Here is a 6,000-nt window from a genome sequence, read left to right as displayed (position 1 = left end):
AAGATACAATCTACGACCAAGAAAAGAATCTGCAATTGTGTGGGAAGTTGTCAGAACTGTCCCTAGGTCAGTGAAACGGAGAGCCAATGAGGCAAGGGGGGGGGGGTCAGCCATGCATTAGAGTAGTGACATTTATCTTGGCCTGCTGGTGAAGAAAACAACAGCTACCTACGGGGTAAGAGTTCTGACAACACTTTAGTTTCAGGAAGATACCGTGTACATTTGTTCAAATGGATAAGAAGAAGATTTTTGGTTCTGTAAGATTCATTATCATTATAGCAGTTATCGCTACAGTCATGTGGTTTGTTGAGGATAAAGCTCCTGCCCAAGAGCTATATGTTGTTTCCACTCCAGTCCCAAATGAGCACTTTTTCTATACCCTTCCATATCAAGAGTTGAAACATCGACAGTCGTATTTGAATAACACTTTCATCCAGATGTTGCATCATACCCACGTTGGTACAAATGCTACAGACTGTTGGATATGTAGGATGATGCCAGCGCACCAAAAGAAAGGAAGAACACCGTTCATACCTCTTCCTTTCTCTCATAATGGCTCTTGTAGAGCACGGTACACTTTGCATTTTGCTACGAGAAAGCCTACAGTAGGAAGATTGCTTTTTAGACTGAATAAAGAATGTCATCAAAATAAAGAAAGTTATCCACAAGCTAACAGAACTATATGGGAGTGGGAAGAGTATGGACCGGACAATGAATCGACACCTTATATTTTCACGAACACTAGGGACACTGTTGGACAAGAGAAGTTTGTGATCTCAGTGGCCCAAGCACAAGCAGATTTATGTGTACAGAGTGTAGGCCTTATTCCTGTAGGTGTTAGTGATTGTATTGTTGTATTGAATATTGATGGCCTTAATAATAGTACTTTCCTCACCTCTCATAACACCTATTTTGTATGCGGGAACAAAGGCTATTATCGATTACCAGCCGGATGGTCTGGATTATGTTATGTATCGTTTTTATTGCCACCTGCATTCCTGGCACCTGCATCATATCACAAAGACTTGAAATTATTGAATAATGTGACTGTAAATAGATTTAAACAAACTTTGTCTGTAGATGATGTAGATCAGACTGATACTAGTTTGCAGCAGTATATAGATTTCAATCTAGGATTATTTTTCTTTGTGGGAGCTGCTCTGAACAGCAGAAAGATACGACGATTAACGAGAGTAGTGGAAGCTGTTACCAATCAAACTGCTGCAGCCCTTGGGAATCTTACTGAAGATTTGCAAATTACCAGGATTGTTGCATTACAGAACCGAATGGTTCTGGATGTGATGTTAGCGGATAGAGGTGGAGCTTGTAGGATTATCGGAACAGCTGCTGTGTCTTTATCCCCGATCATACTCCTTCTGTGTATAAGGCCATTAACAAATTACATAAGATTGCAGCTGATATACATGTTGAAAATGGATCTTGGACCTTCTCTGGGTGGTTTTGGACCTTGATTTCTACATGGGGTTGGAAGGTTCTCACTGGACTGTGCATAATTATTGCCATATTATTCACCTGTTGTGTATGTATTCAATGTAGTCCAATGATATGTTCTTTATGTGTTTCATTCTGTTTGCCTAATAAACAATCTGACGCAGAAGCTACCCATAAGAAAACTATAACTAGAGAGATAGCTGACATGATGAGCATCGATATAAACGATGAGTATTTAGATTATCCAGGGAAACCGAATGTCTTCAGCAAATCCTGAAAGGGTCGTCTGTTGTAAATAAAACACCTTGGCTGCTATGGCTTTTCCCCTCCTGTGCTGGGTGACTTTGAATACCATTGTTTCATGATGAGCTCAGTTCGTCATAAGCACAGCTCCACTGTGCCTTGTGACGAGCTGAGCTCGTCATGAGCAGCGAAGGGGTTAAGCATTCGCTGAAGACATGCTATCATGTCTTTGTTCTAGTTTTCCCGCCCGTACTTGAAATACGGGCAGACTCCATTTTGTTTTTTGGCATCCATCTTGTATGCTATACATTGCCATGTGCTCGCCACGAGACGAGTCCTACCTCACTGATTGTCACCCTTGAAGTTTGCCCAGCAACAGGCTATAAATAGTTCTTTGCGTTTCTAGCGCATGCCCAGTAGGAGTCACATCTGTTTCTGATTAGCGAAGATTGGAATATGCATTCAGCGGGTCTTAAGAACCATTAACTCCACCCATGTATCGATCATGTTCAAGAAATGTCCATATATGGTTGTAAATCAAGTTTTGAGCTGTAACCGCTCACTTATGAGCCCCTTCTTTGTGTATAAAAGGGGACCGCATGTCTGAGTTCTGTGTGCTACCTTGTACAATACTGTAGAGTGTTGTGTAGGTTGTAGTACCACCTTTAAAGGTTTATTAAACTATGTTTTTGTATTTCCAGTTTCCGTGCCAATTTCTTGTGTAAGTCTGAGGACTCTGTGTACAGAAGGGCGAACCCTTTCGCATTCGCAGGCCTTGCTGAGGCCTGTACTCATCAATGCTGGGATGATGATCCCACTGCCGCTCCCTCTGGATCTCTGATCCTGGTGGAGGTAACAGTCTGTCATCCGAAAGCTGTGGGTCTGACCGCCAACATTGTAATGTGGTGGTCGGACCGAAGGCATGTCAGCGGTCCAACCACCGCCGATGGCCTCTCGGTGACCCGACCACCTAACATCGTAAGGAGGGCCATAGTGTATAAGGGAATCATTTAACAATCGAAATGGAAGGCTGAGTTTCACACCACTTGTTTGAGTCTTGGTGACAGCAGGTGATCAATAGTGGTAGCCCAGGCGAGAGAGTTGCGTCGATTGCACCAGTATCGCTAACATTTTCCATCATACTTTTTTGACACATTTTTGGGGGTTCGAAATGTCAATATTGCTCAAGTCAGTGAGTCCAATTGTTGTTTTCACAAATGTCTTTGGAAGTAAATAAATGTCAGGCCTGAAAAATTACACCAGTGCAATAAAAGCAATGTAGAAATGTCAGTGCAATTTTGCACTACAGTGAACCATGTAATATGACTCGAAGCCCCTAACAATATTGGAAGCTATGTCTGAAGCTTGTAAATGAGAGGATTGCAAATAATACCCACAACATCATATCACAATGTCTGTCGTAAGATAAACAAGTTATCCTGGTGCCAGTTCTGTATCAGTGTCAACGTCCCTTCTCTTAGACTACATACAGTATTGTATATTGTCCATCTATTCATACCTATTAAATAATAAAATGAACTGGCTAGGAACTATAAGAAGGCAATGTTGTAATTTTCTGATATCATGGCATGAAGAGAACCACACACAATATGCTGATGTTGCACCTACCAAGGTTACCGTTGTGGTTGATCCATTGTTAGAGCTGTCATTGTCACTGCAGTGGTCCTTGCTGTGCGGACAGCTGATGCTGGTGAAAACTGTTATTACTGCTGCTGTCCCAGCTGTAATGTGAACTGCTGTTCGTGCTGTGGATACAGCTTTGATTGTTGTTGTTTTCACTACTATGGGGACAGCTGTGTTTGTTACTGTTCGAAGTCGGAGTCCCAGTCCTGCACCACTGTCACCAAAAGCGACACCCGGGACTCCTCACTCAACGTTAGGCCAAGTAAGGACACCGTTCGAGATAGCCCTGCTCATCCCTTAGTAGCTTGGCACGAGCAGCCAGGCCTATCTCCAAGGCACGAGTGTACAGTATGTGCAACCACACTTACAGAAACCCCCTGGTGACACCACAAATGGACTCCACACAAGTTTGATAAAAACGAGTATAAACTTTCTATAAAAAGATGTACGATCAGACAACACGATACGAATGCCAACATATAATAAAGGGTAATATGCGTTCCGGCTGGCTGGTAGGTTCAAATCCCAACCACTGCTTTCACAATGCTATGCTGGTCGCAATGCTAGAATCACACACATTGCAGTGGACAAACAATGATGCAGTGCGTAACGATACAATCCTATGCTAGATAAAGGAGAAATAATACAATGCGTAACAATACACCCCGGTACCTTGCAATGGGAGAAATAAAGCAATACGTACCGCTACAATCATGTACTGCGCAATAAAGGAATAATGCAATATGTCACACTCCAATCACATACTTTGCAATGAAGAAATAATGCATATTATAAAAAGACCAAATTTAAGGTGATTGGAGACTCGTGGAAAATCTGGAAATTTGCCTCTAAACAACTAGGCATACCCAAAATAACTAGATACACCTCTCTATGGCATAGTAAGATCATATCATCATGCTTAAACGATAATGTCTCTTGGTGAATAGCGCTTTTAGTGGAGAATTAGTCTGCTGTACCTAGGAGCCTTAGACTGCTTGCTGGCGTGCATTGTGCTGTGCCCTTGCAGTTTTCACTTTCGTTTCTGCCCTCCATTTTGTTGTTGTGATATCCCCTGACCCGCCTCCACGATCCCGCCTCCCAGCTGACCCGCCCACACACGTAGAATTCACCGTCCTCAGACCGATCCTAGCTGTGACCGCCTGGATTCCATCCTAAACGGTCGCTCCCCCACGCTCCCTTGCTCAATTGATTTGCAGCACCTACACCGCAGCTGAAGCCCCTTGCACCCGCGACCTACAGACTGCGCCTGGTATTGTAGCGCCAAACAGATAAACCGCGCTTTGAAGATATTGCTGGTGTAGCGTTTTGGATACTTTTGTATCATTCATTTTACCGCGCTTTGTGCTTGTAGCGCTGTGATTACAACAGCGAGTATTGTAGCTGCATTGGATACTTTTGTATCATTCATTTTATCGCGCTTTGTGCTTGTAGCGCTGTGATTACAACAGCGGGTATTGTAGCTGCTTTGGATACTTTTATATCAATCATTTACATCGCGCTTTGTGCTTTGCTTGGTGAATAGCGCTTTTAGTGGAGAATTAGTCTGCTGTACCTAGGAGCCTTAGACTGCTTGCTGGCGTGCATTGTGCTGTGCCCTCGCAGTTTTCACTTTCGTTTCTGCCCTCCATTTTGTTGTTGTGATATCCCCTGACCCGCCTCCACGATCCCGCCTCCCAGCTGACCCTTCCACGCTCCGCCCCCTCCACCATCCATTTATGGCCAATGTCCCCACGCGCAGCGTCCACGCGCTGCGGCCGCGCCGAAGGTGCGCCAAAGGTAAGCCCGTCTACGCCCGTCCGCGCCTGGACCGCACCCAGCGCCAGAGCCCCTGGTCCTCGTAATGCCCACCCTTCCCGCATTACTTACGGTGCCACCACCCTCCTAGCCCTTAACCCTGGCCGCTCCCCCATCTGCATCCAAGCCGCTCCCGGACACACCCACGGTCCCTTTTCCTGCTACTCCTGCAAGTTCGACGGCACTAAGAACAACTCCTTATCTACGAACACACATCAGATATCCGATCCCAACCGCCTACAATGCATCCTGCTCAACACCCGCTCGGTCCACAGACACGCCATTGACCTCTGGAATCTACTCGACACCACCTCTCCGGACGTCGCCTTCCTAACAGAAACATGGATGAATGCCTCTTCAGCCCCAGACATCACCATTGCCATCCCGGAAGGCTATAAGATCATTCGCAAGGACCGTACCGGTCACACAGGAGGAGGCATCGCTATCGTCCATAAGAAATCCATCCGCATCTCAACTAGCTCAGACGTCAATCTCGCCAACTCTGAACACCTTCACTTCCAGATCCACATCGACCCCAAGACCACACTCAGAGGCACCCTCCTTTACAGGCCACCAGGACCCCGCGCACAATTTAGTGAAGACATCACGGACTTCATCACTCCACACGCGCTCCCCTCCGAGGACTATATCCTTTTGGGAGACCTCAACTTTCACCTTGAAAAGAACAACGACCGCAACACCACCACCCTTTTGGACAACCTCGCCAACCTTGGACTTAAACAACTTGTCACTACCCCCACCCACATCGCAGGTCACACACTCGACCCTATCTTCACCTCCAGCAAGCATGTTTCCTTCAGCCACACCACAGCTCTCCTTTGGACT

This window comes from Lissotriton vulgaris, chromosome 8, assembly GCF_964263255.1.
Source record: "Lissotriton vulgaris chromosome 8, aLisVul1.2, whole genome shotgun sequence".
Classification (NCBI taxonomy): domain Eukaryota; kingdom Metazoa; phylum Chordata; class Amphibia; order Caudata; family Salamandridae; genus Lissotriton; species Lissotriton vulgaris.
The sequence above is the reverse complement of the archived record's forward strand: the minus strand, read 5'-3'. Positions refer to the sequence as shown.